This window comes from Eleginops maclovinus, chromosome 6, assembly GCF_036324505.1.
Source record: "Eleginops maclovinus isolate JMC-PN-2008 ecotype Puerto Natales chromosome 6, JC_Emac_rtc_rv5, whole genome shotgun sequence".
Taxonomy (NCBI): Eukaryota; Metazoa; Chordata; class Actinopteri; order Perciformes; family Eleginopidae; genus Eleginops; species Eleginops maclovinus.
The window spans coordinates 15,275,426-15,290,090 of NC_086354.1; positions in this window are offsets into that span (position 1 = coordinate 15,275,426).

A 14,665-nucleotide genomic window follows, 5' to 3' on the forward strand; every position below is an offset into this window, starting at 1 on the left:
TACTATTCCAGAATGGTAATGGGTTGAGCCAGACATTTGTCTAGCGCTGTGCAGGTATATAGAAACCTTGAATCAAAAGCGATGTATTATTATTAAAGGAGCCTTTATTATATTAATCTGTGATGCATGAACAATTGATAATAAACCTGGCTGCTGCATACTCAATGACATCCTCTTACATATTGCATTATGCAGTTTGACCTCCACTGTGCAGTAGGTTCAAACATAGTGATCACATTTGCAGATTTTTCCTGACTCTAATATGAGTGGGAAATATTACTCATGACTTTGTGGTGAACAGAACCACTGATACATCGTTCACCATTGGAAGTATTTTAGCAGTAAGGCGCCAGGACAATTTTTAAAAGGTGTTTTTTTTGTTTTTGTTGCATTTTTGTCTCTCCACAACCCTGCAAGATCAGAAGAAGGAAAGAAGTGATGCCTTGAGGGAAACAATTTCCAACTTACTGGCAGCACATTCATGAGAACTCTCTCACCTAAATGTCCTTAGAGAAATCTGTGCACCAATTTAAAAGCTTCCACAAGAATGTGAGCAATAACGTTTCCTGAAATGAGGATCAGGCTCTTTGTTACATTTCATTTATTTGAAGGAGAAACCTTTGGCTTCATAGAAAGATCACTGGGAACAAATTGAACAGCACTTAATGGCTCTCCTTCTCCCTAAGCATGTACATGTTTTGAAGTCTTAATTTACAATCATTCTCACTCATTTCTTAGTCCTCTCCATGACAGCAGACATGTGAAAGTGTATTATTCTCCCACACATTAATCTGCCGGACGTTTTCCGCTCCTCGAGACATACAGTACTAGGTTGCAGAATTTCAGTGTTTCAGAATTGCAGGCGAGGGCAGTGAAAGGTCAAAGTCGAGAGCCTGTTAATTGAAGTTGTACATAATAAAAGAAGGGGATGGGGGTTGTGAAGGGGGGAGGGGGGGTACCTGTTCATTAATAATTGATCAAAGAGCCGTTGAATCGAAATGTGTTTGCATCAATTAATCATCCCCCCAGATGCCACTAATCAGCCTTTTCCATCGCAGCATCATAGCAGTCCTGCAGACTCCACCAGTTGTGCTGAGCCTGAGCCATCATTCATCATGTCTTGCTGTGCTCTTAAGGCTGGCCTCAAGTCTGTGACAGAGTGATTAAAACACTATTGCCATTGAGCGCTGAGGGCTTTACTCACAATCTCCTCTGAACATTGGCTGCAGTCTACATTGTGTACAGTGTGAAACTTGATTAACATGTTTCTGTGAGTTATTGATATTCTTTGAACTTTAACAGGGTGGTGAGGCGTTCTGCAACAGCATGCGGGAACCGTTTCACTTTAAATGTTCAGTTCAATCACTGTCAGGCTCTACAATGACCCGGTTTGCTGAGGGGGTGGACAACCATTAGCAAGTTTTGAATGGTACAAAATAGGATTTAAAACGATGACTTAAAGGATGGCTTCATTGTAGCTCATGGTCTGAGGTACCTTTTACCTTGGAATATGATTTAAATGGGTCAATCTTTAATACAACAATTGACAAGCATTTCTCTGTATATAACCAAACACAATGGGATTGTTCAGCCAAAAGGCACCGGGAAATCGATGTAGAGCTAGTGAACTAAAGGGAAAGAAATTTGTAGCAAAATAAAATAAACATTGAATTTATACACAAAAGAAGGAGCTGTGAAAGAAGTTCTATTTCGTGAAAAATATGTATGGCCTCGTGGAGTGCAAGGTTCATTGGTGTGCTTGATTGGTTGTGTGTGTTGGTGGACTCTATCTATAGCCTATTGGTAAATATTTGAATTGTGAAGCTTTTTGTTGTTAACTTGCATTGGGTTAAAATTGTACTCAATTACCTATTACACATTAAGCACTTAAACTAATTACTAATGACTCAATATCAAAATCGATGTGTTACATTACAATACTGTTGTAATTCAGTCCAGTTCCATATCTTTCAACAAATTTAAAACTGACACACCATGTTTGACTCCCATATGTAAGACTACCCTGGGCTTAAAACCAAGCTAAGAGCCCAACATGTGAATAAAACAACTTTGGAATATCAGGTACTTTTTATTTCTCTGCTTTTTGGAAAGACTAACCGCATCCCCTCCCTTCTGCGCCAAGTTAAAATGCTTGGCAGTCTGTCCACTGAATGCTGAGAGACCAATCTTATATTAACCTATCCGTCCCTCGCTAAGAAAAAGTAAGCACATTACAGTTACTTCAAAACGCTGATGTTGTTTAAACCATGTCCTCTTCATGTTTGATCAGCCTTGGTGCTGATACCTCTGTGTGTGTATTGCTGTTTAATGTTTCAGGTTGATTCATTCTCGAGATATTATACGGATATTTTTTGCCCATCTATGTAAAATAAATTCATATCTAGTTTAAACACATTGTGCAGCAACAATCACTATTGTAATCATTACACATTTGTTTATATGATAAATATTAGTTCTCCATGCTGCTGATTGCCATGCCTTACCTAAGCTACCTGAAGAAAGGGTGATGGAAACTGTGATGTGTTCCAAAGAGTCACCTCCATCTAATCTGTTTGACATCAGAGCCCCCGTCTTTAATTAAGATGAAAGCACAAACTGATGCCTTTTTATATTTACTACATCGGTGAACATCCAGGTTAATCCAAGAAGGGATTATCAGCTTTGAAAGTGACCACTCGTGTAATAAACAGGTAAAGTGTCTCACGGCCGGGGGGAGTTACAGTCTGGCTCAGCCACAAGCCATAGGAGTCAGTCCAACTGAGCCATGTGATGTATCCATGTCCCCATCATCTTTATTTAAAGTTTAATATCGCCAGGCTCTGTTTCGGGCCTGTTGCTGTTGACATGAAAATGATCAATGACAGTAGATCAGCCCCATGGGAAGTGCACGACACACATCACATGATTAATGGCTTTGCTAGCTGTCATGAACTATACTGGACCAATACAGTGAAGGCTTCATAAATCATAAGTCTTCTGACACTTGAAGTTTTTGCGCACTTTATAAAAGCCAACATTGTGCATTTTCATTATTCAGTTTCTTTTTTATTTCTGCAGTCCTATCAGGAACATGGCAGGATCAATTTGGCTTCCAATGTTGTCTTTTCATAGTTATTTTGTAGACAGTGTTGCTATTGCAAAGTGCCTCCAGTCGTATGATGAATTAAACATGAAATTTTAGAGTACAAATAAGATGTCCCTCAGGAAAGTCTGTCGTTTGCTGTCATGCGCTAATGAATGTCTCTTAAACCTGCATTAAGTGTTTACCACTAGAGAGACTCCAAAACAAATTCACAACAACCAAGTCCTGATATACCATCAGCTTATCAAGCGCTTAAGGCTATACTATTAGGAGAAAATTGGCTGCTTACACATCCACCAGACACAGAGCAACATGGGCATCACATTGGTTTCTTCTTTCTTTGTAGCTGTCAAATGCTGCTCACATTTCTGCCCTGGTATATTCTACAAAGCCTTGAGGAAAATATTTGGATTTCTTTGGCTTTCTACGTGGTTAGTGGTATCTGCTTGCTACTGAATGCTGCAATATGCTATAGAGCTGGTTGTTGAGCTGTATTGCTTCAGATTTTACTCTGAGTTGATTTGGTTATTGTGATATAAGCAGGTGTGGTTTATGGGCCCTTTTACTCCCAACTCCTTTGGTCTGGACTTACTGAGTGAGGTGTGAAACCTCTGTTTAGTCCAGATCAAAAAGCCTAACATTGGTCTGAAAAAAAGAGGTGGTATCAGTCCTTAGCCAACTATTTCTAGTATGAAAGCATTTTCCAATGGTTCAGACTCTCGGAAAAAACAGAGGAAGTGGCAATACAGTTTCATGTTATAAGAGTAATTTAGTTCCTTATGGAATAGCTAAGTGAGTAGTGACCGCTTAGTCGAGTGAGAATGATTATTGACATGGAGCAAGTCGTTTTACACTTAACTGCAGAGCAAAGGTACGTTTTTGACCTTTCTTTGAAGTTAAAAGTCTCTGTCCTCTGTTGCCTGCTATTAAATAAATGTTGAGAGTGATCATTTTAGTATTTTAGATGCACTTTTGATATACCACCACAGTAAAAACATACATTGGGTTTACTGTGGTTGCTTCACCACAAAGGCCACTCTATGTTTTGCCAGGTGACTGATTTTAATGTCTAGCTGCGGCAGTAAGAAATGTACCCTTTGCATTAGCAGTCATTTTTGCTGTAATGTAAAGAGGGTGACAATAAACGGTCTGGTAAATTTACTGCATATTACAAGCTGTATCGTTTCCCGTGAATCCTTTTGTGTGTGAGGGAAATTTGTTTCCTGCTACAGAGTGTCGGGACTCTGCCGCTAACAATCAAAACGATTAAATTGTGAGGTAATCACTGATTGTACGTCTTTTGAGTGGTTGTTGCAGAAAAGGGCAGACCATGAATGGTATCAGAAAATGCCAGCCTTTCACATTTCAGCAAGCCATTTGATTCAGTGTAATACAAAATGGAGCTTTCAATGTTCAGTAATGTTTTATTAGAAATAGTTTATATTCTTTTTAAGTGCATTATGTTAATCCTCTGTTTTTCACTGGAACCAACTTTCTGTATTCTTCTGTGTGTATGTGAAAAAGTCCCTCACAGTAGTTTCCCTTATTATAGTGATGAACTTGAGATGCTATTCTGGTAAATGTTTCTGCATTTGCATTTACACGAATCATTATGCTGCCATGTGGTCACAATGGCTCTCCTTAACGACTGTATCAGCAAGAAAGGTCACCAGGGGTAAATCTTGGGGATGATTACAAATCCACCCACCAACCAACCTCCACATACTGTATGCTCAAGTTCATTACTCAAACATGCATGTGTGCACACAGTCTACACAGACGCCAAGGGGACAACAGGAGGTGGTGGAGATGGAGGGAATAAAGAAGGAGAGAGATAGAGGTCAGAATTAATAGAACATTGAACCTTTACTAACAACACTGTACAATAGTGAGGCCATTACCATTTTAATTACACTCATTAGCTTAATATCTCCTTCTCCATTGTGTCCAGGATGATATGCAACTCTATTGAGATCCATCAGCTGTATACCCGTTGGGACTCTGTGAACATATGGTGCATAAACGATGTGGAGAAAAAAAAACTAACATCTTCGCAAATCTTTAAAAAAAATGTTCTGACCGTGCCTTCGGGAAAGTATTGCTTTTCTATTAACACTGAGAAAATATAAAGAGAAAATGTAGGATTTTTTCTTTATATGCCTCCATTCCTGAACAAGCAAACCTTCCAATACTTTTTCTGTGTGTAGATTTTATACATTAAACCTGTAGCTTCATTAACTCAACCATGTTTCTTTATCCTTATCCTGAAGAAAATAATAGGCGATTGTTCAGCCTGGAAAATAACCGGTATAAGGAACTGTTATTCTTAGCATGTTCTGTTTCTTTCCGGCTTGAATTCAGAATGTGCCAATTTCTTCGCAGTGGGAGGTCACTTCTCGAACCATCTCTTTCACCCTCTACTCAACCCAAACAACAGCTTGTGGGAATCAACCAGTTTTAATCTATCATTTCAAGGTCAAGAAAAATGAATGAGCAGCTACTTTCACTTAGTGGATCTGCAGAAATACCTGCCAATGCCAAGAGAAAAAGATCACTGTTTAAAAAAGCTTGTCAAAAGCAGTACATGCTGTGTTTTTGGATCTGGTAAATGAAATAGGATAACTTTTACATGTGCATTCTTTTTGGATGCCCATCAGGTTTAACTTGGGTTGTTTTTCTATATCCTGTTTTCACCTTAGAGCCATGTGATAGACTTGCAACTGTGTATTGAAGCCAATGCATGCTGGGACAGGAGTCAGTCCTATAGGGACCCTTAACAGGATAAGCTTGTATTGAAAATGGATGGATGGCTGGATGCAGTGAAGTCTCCTAGGAGAAAGATGTGCGCGATCTGTTTTGAGAATGACAGGCAATCTGTTCTTATAAGGCTACAGGTATCCTCGAACATTGTGGATAGGTTTATTAAACTGTTTTGTTGAATTAAAGGTGAGAGTGAGAAGGATTGTGCTTATTGGTGTACCTTTTGTAGCAAACAGCCAGTACTACCAAGCAGTAGCATTAAAAAAAAAAGTTGATTTTAACAGTCAGCAGATACCAACATAATGCCGAGGAGTAGAGCTATAGATCCTTGAAGGTTACTGATATTGCAAAGCACACATGTATAACACAGTGGAGCAAAGGTAATGGCACATTCATGTTAGCACAAGCAGGAAATTGTTTGGTGGAATGTGCTTGTTGATGTGATGGAGTAATCCCTGTAGGGCAGCCCCATGAAAGTCAATGAGTTCAATTATCTTATCGGTGACCCCTGAGTTGAGTTTGAGATTCTGGAAATCATCCTACCTTTTTATTTTTCAGTTGCTATAATATATGGTATAAAATGTGAATGGTGATGACAAAAGTTATACCGGGTAATACGGTAAACCCAAAGGGATCCAGTTTATAAGAGAGGTCCGACATCAACGCAGATTCCTGACGCAGTAAGCAGTCTGGTCAATTGACTCGCTAGGAGCACGGAGAAATCACTAACACTCACGGCCCCCAGGGTGCCACCGCGGAGCAGGCCGCGCTTTACTGTCGCAAAGAAAATGTGACCGCAAGGTTCAGCGCCGGGAGAGTTTGCACGAAGGGATTCTCCCACACAGAGCAGCCACCCTGACATGCCAATTTGAGAAAAGGTACCGGAGAGTCGTATTATTTTATTGAAAAACTAAAATAATCTCAGCTTTGGGTACAGCTTTAGATCCCTTGCATCTCTGTATGAAACCATCTGGTACTTTCATTTATCTCAACCCTATTCTTATGTCTTCTTAAAGTGCATGTTTGAGGCTGGAGGCTAATGAACATCAAATAGAGTTGAGGAAGTCTGAACATCGTCAGACTTAGCTGCTGAGCAGGGCAGCCCAACAACCTGAAAGCGTATATGCTGTAGCAAAGGATGCTTTGGATGTACAGTATATTTCAGCCAGTAGAGTGGGAGCATGTGGGAGCATCACAGTGCAGTTTCAGGTTCATCTGATTGCCTGAACTTGCTGGCAGACTTCTCAACGGATTTCAAAAATAGAAAAGAAGTTCTTTCAGTTTTTGGGGAAAAAAAACAATTTCCTGTGCCTATAGGCCTAGATATTTCCCTAGAGTCACAACTGGGCCTTTCATTCTGTGAGCTTGCTTAATGCTGTCCACAATATACTTATATTCATACCATGAAACCGTATAGGTATATCTGAATGACAGCCATTGTTGCTTAAGTGGTCAATTTCCAAAGTCAGTTTAATGTGGATGTCTTTTTCTAAATGTTATTGGTGCAGACTTACTAACAATTATTTTGAATTGTCATCTTTTGCATGAACTGAGGAACGTCCAGGTGTTTGGACATTTACGAAATAGGTGGTCTTCCCATCAATAGTCCTTTTTTTAAAAAAATCCTCTTATCATCCCAATTATGTTTTCAGTGGCTGACATTGAAGAGAGCGTGAGTGAGACAGAGGGAGCCAGTACAAAACATCCTAATTAAATGTTGTGTCTCAGGCTGGGAGCCGCAAGGCCTGACCCTTTGATTACACCAGAGCCGGGGACAAAGGCAATCCAAAACACCTCCCTCACCATGATGATTAATACTGCAGTAGCTGAGGCTTCCCCATGCTTTGTTGATCATATCAGATCCTTTCTGTCATAGCGGGTACCAGAATAAAAAAAAATCAATGAAAATGAAAATGTAAAAACACCTTTAGGCTACATAGGAGGGGAGAGACTTCAAGCCTGTGAGATGAAACAATTCTCATTGGACTCTTGACTTGATCTTCAGGCAATTGACTTTAAATGTTAATTAAGGCTTAGGTTCAATAAACATATCTGGTATCATTAGTTCATTCAACTGCGTGTTACAAAGTACCATGATGGATTACATATAGCAAATGTGAATGTGTAAGCAGCAGGACTTTAGAGATCTTAAAGAAAATCACAAAAACTATTCTTTATGATTTGATTATTGACTTTCAGACTGATTAGAGCCACAGTAGGATGTGTTTTAGAATCCATTATCACGGCTGTGCTGAGTCTCTATCCTATTATGAATACATACATTTAAAAAACTGGATATTTACCACCAAAAATAGGGGTGGAGGAGGAAAGCTGGCACAAAAACAAACCTTATACACTGAAAAAACTGAAACGTTGACTTTAATTAAATGTATTTTGTCAACAAATTTCCCACAACTGTACTAGGTTAGTGGAAAGAAATGATATTAAGTTGAACCTAGTACTTTTCATTTAAACTTAATATCATTGCTTTCAACTAACTGAATACAGTTGTGTGAAATTTGCTGACATAATACATTTAATTAAAGTCAATGTTTTAGTTGTTTCAGTGTAGGCCAAGAAAACAAATATCTAAAGACAATTAGGAATTAAATGCACTTGTGAAGCAATGCACAAAAAGAAGTGAAGGGTAATAACAACAACAGTCATCTCTACTATAACAGCGTGGATAGACAATATATAAGATTATATGATGTGTATGCACATGTGATCCCGACGACCCGAATATCTCTCAAATTTGCTGTCCCCTACAACATTTCCATTGAAAAATAGAGGCAGCATACATTTTCTCACTCATCTATAATTAAAAACCAAATGTATGCGTAATTATTCCTTGGCTTATGTGCTCATGCTTAAATGTGCTAGCTATAAATTGGCTTAATGAATTAAAATGATATACTGAAGCTGTTTTCATGAAGCTTGGCAGTTGAAGCATTTCTTTTTATTTTGACAGCTTGATGCTAGAAGTGAATAATGCACCCTATTGCAGTGATAATGTCCTCTCAGTGAAGAGAATACTGACGTTAGAGGAAAGGCACTGAAAGAAGAGTCCTTGCATATCAAGAGATACTGAAAAAAGAGGTCATACTAGAGCCCCTTAGGCCATAAAGTCTTGATAAAGCGAGGGCAGAGTTTAATTTGTTTGTACATTCTAAATGTGCAGTGCTTGTTTTCATTTTACATTACCCCTTTTGAAAATAACTCCTAACCATAAGGTAGAAAAATAACCAATTCAAGGTTATTATATAGTAAAAGCTTCTGTTCAGTACAATGAAGTAGTTGAAAATGCAGGAACTCTTATGCAGAAACTGAAAATTGGTTTTAGAGATAAGATTTTGTGCAACGATATAACGAGCAAACAAAATACAGAGGTACTAAGTGCTTTTATAAATGTCTGTGCTCAAAATAATCCTTTCATTCTAGCTTCAACGGGTTTCACTTATTTCCTTATGATTTAAAGAAATGTGATGTTGACATATTTACAAATTGCGATGGCCTCCTGAAAACATAAATGTGTTTTATTTTTGGAGATAATTGCCACCTAATTAAGTTTATTGGATTGAGATGTCTTCTTCTATGGTTCAAACTTTTCCCACAAATGATGATGGAACTTGAAGTCATTAGCATGTCAGTGCTGGAAGCAACATCAAACCAAATTGAGAAAGAAGTACAGGATCCACTTTTTGTCTTAATTGCCCTACTTAAATACAGACTTAGAAATAAAAAAGTTGTAGCTTGTTAGTTCTATAAATGCTACATAAAGTAAGGTCTTATGAACGTGACTTCTCTAATGGGGCTAATTATTATGTGCAGACGGAGGGGACATTTATTCTTATAATATGAATTAGACTTGTAAACGGAAAATATTTTTCAAATATGTTGTTTTTCACATAGGAATTTGACAATGAATCCAAAATAGCTATATATTGTATTATATATGTTAATCAATGATTGCGGTGTTTCAGGAATCTCATGGATTTAATGCTCAGCCTTCACTGCGTTTCTGTGAACTGTGTGCAACGGTTTCATCATGTCCCCGTACACCCACTGTTGCAAGGGATTATTGCTTTGTTTTCATCTGGAAACACCATGCTGCATCCACACCTACTCTTTGATTATCCCATTTGTTGTCATCTTTGCAGTGAGGGGAAGGTACATACGGTATTATTTTTTATTGCCTTTTCTATCACAGCAGACAGAGAACATGCAGAGTGCTTTGTGGATTTGGTCAGATAATTTGTGTCCACAAGGCACAAGCCACAGGAATGATTGTGGGGAGTGGGGGGGGGGAGTCTTCTGTTCATTGCTGTGAAAAATGATCTGTGAACCTTTTCCTGAAAGCAGACAAACAAAATGATGGAAAAGGTGTCAAGGCTAATGCTTTGGATTGTTAACACGGCTGATTTTCGTGACCAGACTGTGCCCCCGGCCGACATGTGGCTCCGGTTATAACAAGGCCTTGTGGTCCAGAAAAGCAATGTTCCTAACTCCTTTAAAAGCTGTTCTGAATCAGGGACCAGGAAATACACTTTCTAAAATGTTTATTCTGTCTTTATGTGTGCTGCCTGCTTTCAAATACCATAATATGGTCATTAGGATACCCACATCACATATGCAATTACTAAATACATTAGTGTGCAACATCTGGAACCATTGAATTTCAGTCTTTTGGAGTTTTTGGTCTAAGAGTTGTTAAAGAGCCCTATAAAACATGAAATAAGTTGGCAGGTGGACATGATATGTATGCTAATCCCTCTTTCACGGTGAAATATGAATGAATGTGAAATATGAATATGGAGCAGCATCAGCGCCTCCTGTTTCCGGACACCTGGCCATTACGCCTCAACATAGCTGCTGCTCTGGTGACTTTCTTCAAGGTTGCTTCTGTGCTGTTCCTCTACTTGCAGGCTGCACATCTTAATGTAAATATATATATCACTAACTATTTTATACTATAAAGCTCAGCTTACCTATCAGAGGATAACAGATAATGGTGAACATCTATTCTCTGGGAATCTATTTTCAGAGCTATGATCATAAAAAAGAATTGAAGCACACGCCATTAGATGAAATGAATAATAAAGAACAAAAAAGAAGATGGATTTATACATTTTGTTTGATTTAAGAAAGTCATCTCTGGGGAGCTGTGCTGCTTCTCACTGCCCATCATTAAACAGGCAAGCAGTGCGAGGATCAGAAGAGTTAGAATAAGTAATAATCATCATCCTGTAACTTTAAGTTCCCACAGTGTAAGCTCAGTCAGTTTCTCTGCACACAAGGGTATGTCAGACAGCTTTACTGTGTACACCACCTCTGTATTTACTGGCTTCTATAATCTCTTTTGCGTCTTAATCACTGTCTGAGTACTCAAGAAGGGGATTTTTTTTTGGGAGGAAAAACCATTTGATGATGTGAATTATTAATTTAGAGAGAGGAAATCATTTTGCCCTGGATTTAGACGCTGCAGAATTCACAGCGCGCTCGCCAGGACAATAAAAGCACAGATGCACATTAATGCGTTCAAAACAAACACACAGCACAGATGCAGGAATCAAGGGCTGTGAATGGGTCCAAATACATACCCCCCTCCCCTCCCCTTCCCCCTCTTAATCTTGTTGGAATATTTAGTCGTTGCCGGCTCTTGGGTGAGCGAAGATGCAGGAATGCAGCTTCCAGTAAGTGCTGCCCTAAAGCCAACGCTGGTAGAGCCCCTGCTAGCCCGATGTGTTCTGCTAGCAATCACAGCCCACTGAGTCATGGGCCAGTGGAAAATGTCAGATAAACATCACACTGGGAATGAGCTTCCTCCCTCTCCCGCTCTCTCTCTGGCAGTATGAGTGGTTTAAGAATAGCACTAGAGATGGAGCTGCTTATTTTAAGCGACACCGTGAGAGTCATAAGGTCAAATGGAATATACAAGGTTAGAACACGAAAACACGGCGCTGAGTAGATCAGAGGACTGAGGTTCATGCCAGGGTATGTTGTGAGTTCCGCTGTAATGCAAACGCTATGCAGCATGGTACTCTGTCTCACCAACATTTCTGCTGTCGTCCTCTATTATGTGCTATGCAATAAAGGAGGAAAGTCTATAGGAAATGTGGAGAAAGGGAAACCTGTGTCTAAGAGTCCTGCTGCAGGAACGCTGCTTTGAGCCGAGACGTGGCTCCCTCCCTTCCGTCTCTATTCACACCTTCACAAAAAAACATTCACAAAAGCTTGTCGTAATTTCCTGTGAGACTCTAAAGAACACAGTCAGGCCGAACACTCACTGCTGGCTGCTATTGTAAATCACACGAGGCCAGCTCTGATATTTCATTTTTGCTGAACATTTCTCTGCTCATCGACCGGTGGGAGAAGGTAGCCTGTGAAACATCTCTTCCAATTTCATGACGTATTACACAAGCTCTAATGCAGCGCTGCAAGTGGGACTTACAGCATGTTACATTTTTGTTGGATATAATAGCTTCTTTTTGTTGGAGATATATTTATTAAAAAAAGACTCCCTGACCTCTAAGTTTTAATGCAGTGGTAAAAAAAAGTACATCTATTCAAGCATTTCTATCTGAAGCCACATAAGACTTTTACTGCACAAAACAGCGGTCATTTTTGCTCTTATTTTACTATAGTTATTTAACAGCCAAGGTAAACTGTCACTATCCTACAAATGTATGTACTGTTAGAGAATAAACTCACTATACAATATAATGTAGTATAAAAGTAACACTACTTTTTACAATTTACAACCATTACAATATGTAAACGCATTCAAATAAATGCGTCAATAATAATAATGGATCACTCGGTTCACGTCCGGATCGGACCAGTGTGGATGGGTAGCTGGTTGAGGTGTAGCTGGAGTGGACTGCCAGTTCACCTCCTGGTCACTGCCGAGGTGCCCTTGAGCGAGGCACCGAGCCCCCCCACCTCCGCTCCCCGGGTGCTGTACAATAATAGCTGTCCGCTGCTCCTTGTACTAGGATGGGTTAAATGCCGAGGTCCAATTTAGCTGTGTGCATGTACATGTGTGACAAAATAAAGAGGCTTTCAACCTCTGATTCTCTTGTAGAATAACTTTCATTTTTTGATATTTGGTGATTGAGAGCAGAACTTTTAATTAAATAATAATCATTTAGTATTGCTGCTTTTAAATGACTGCGTAACATGCATGTCTAGACTGGTAAAATCATCTATTCCACACTGATAATACAAGTATGCAACAACCCTTTTTTTCCCCATATGCTAGGCTGATGCATTTACAATACAGTCCTGAGGGTTTGGATAGGTGTGACTGCAGAAGTTTCTAAATTTAAAGATTTGAGTAAAGCATCAGAAATCTTTAAGCTAAAAAACAATCATAACCCCTTTCCTGAACTTTAAAAGACCTGGCAAAGCTACATTACAGTTCTCTCAGCCCCAGTTATCTTTACTGCATTAAAGGATTCTTTTTCCAGTCTGAGAAGATGAAAAGAAACGTTTCTGGTCCACTTCCTCTGCACTGCCTCATTGCTGTGCGAACTGAGTACTGCCCGGCCCTCTACTGTGTAGCTGCTGCTCATAGTAGGGATGAGCTAGTGTCTGTCGAGGTTCCATACCCTTGTCGCTCCCTGGCATTCACTTGTGGTGTCAGCCGGTGATCATGGCAACGGTGGGCCTTTTGGTGGGGCCGGTCAGGTCTAGACTGGTCCAAGCTGCAGCAGTCTGCCGGCTGCAGTGCTAAGGCGCTGTGTTTAATTAGGCCCGCCTTGCTGAGCTGCTGCTGTTTATTTCCCCTGTGACACTCTGCTGATCTCGGCTGAGCAGCCAGGGAGAGACGCAGAATCATTATGCAAACACTTCTGTGGTAAAGCACCTATACACTGACTGCTATAGACACTTGAAGTTACTTACACATGCACATACAAACACAGTACAGCACTGTCATATAACTACTTTTTTTCTCTACTCAATCATTTTATTGCAGATTTCATTCTGTGCACACACAACCACTTTCCAGGGAGACACTATAGTGGCTCATAGAGCTCAGCTGCTGATCCTCTGGTCTTAGTCTCCCACATTATCACACTGAAGCTGTATTCTAGACCCACACATCTCCCAAAAAAAATCACATTTAAAGTCGTAAAAGCCAAAAGTGTATACTTGATATTAGCGTTGTCATAAATAGGACTCATAATTAACCATCAACCTATAATCAATTAGATGTGGGTCCTTTTTCTTGGACAGAAGATAATTGAAATAAATCCTTTTAAAAGACATTAGCTTGACCCTTTGGGAAGTACGTGCTGAGTTAGATGAGCAGATCAATACCACTCTAATATCTGTACGGTAAATATGAAACTATAGCCAGTAGCTGGGTGCTTAAGCTTAGCGCAGAGAGTGGAAACAGGGTTTTGACACCTTGAGGTTTGAGAAAACTTTCACCACAACATGTTGTTTTCAGCCTTCAGTTTCTGGACGGAATAAACAAACTAAGTCAAATCTGTTAATTATAGTTTTTTTTATCCACATTAGCAAATTGGTAGAGACTGAACTTTTTTTTCAGTTGGCATCACAGCCAACATCTGGGAAGGAGTGGAGCAGACAGCATAGACCAGGTCTTTATTTAATAGTCGCAACATCATCTGACAAAATCTAAATTAATTCAGGTTAATGACAACCGTAATGCTGCAAAACTACACGGTACAGAGGGTTCTGCTGTTGATGTTAATATTTAACTCTCACCAATAATGTGAATCAGTATTTGTCATTGCCAAACTTTGGCAGAAAGCTATGTGAACACATCAGGTT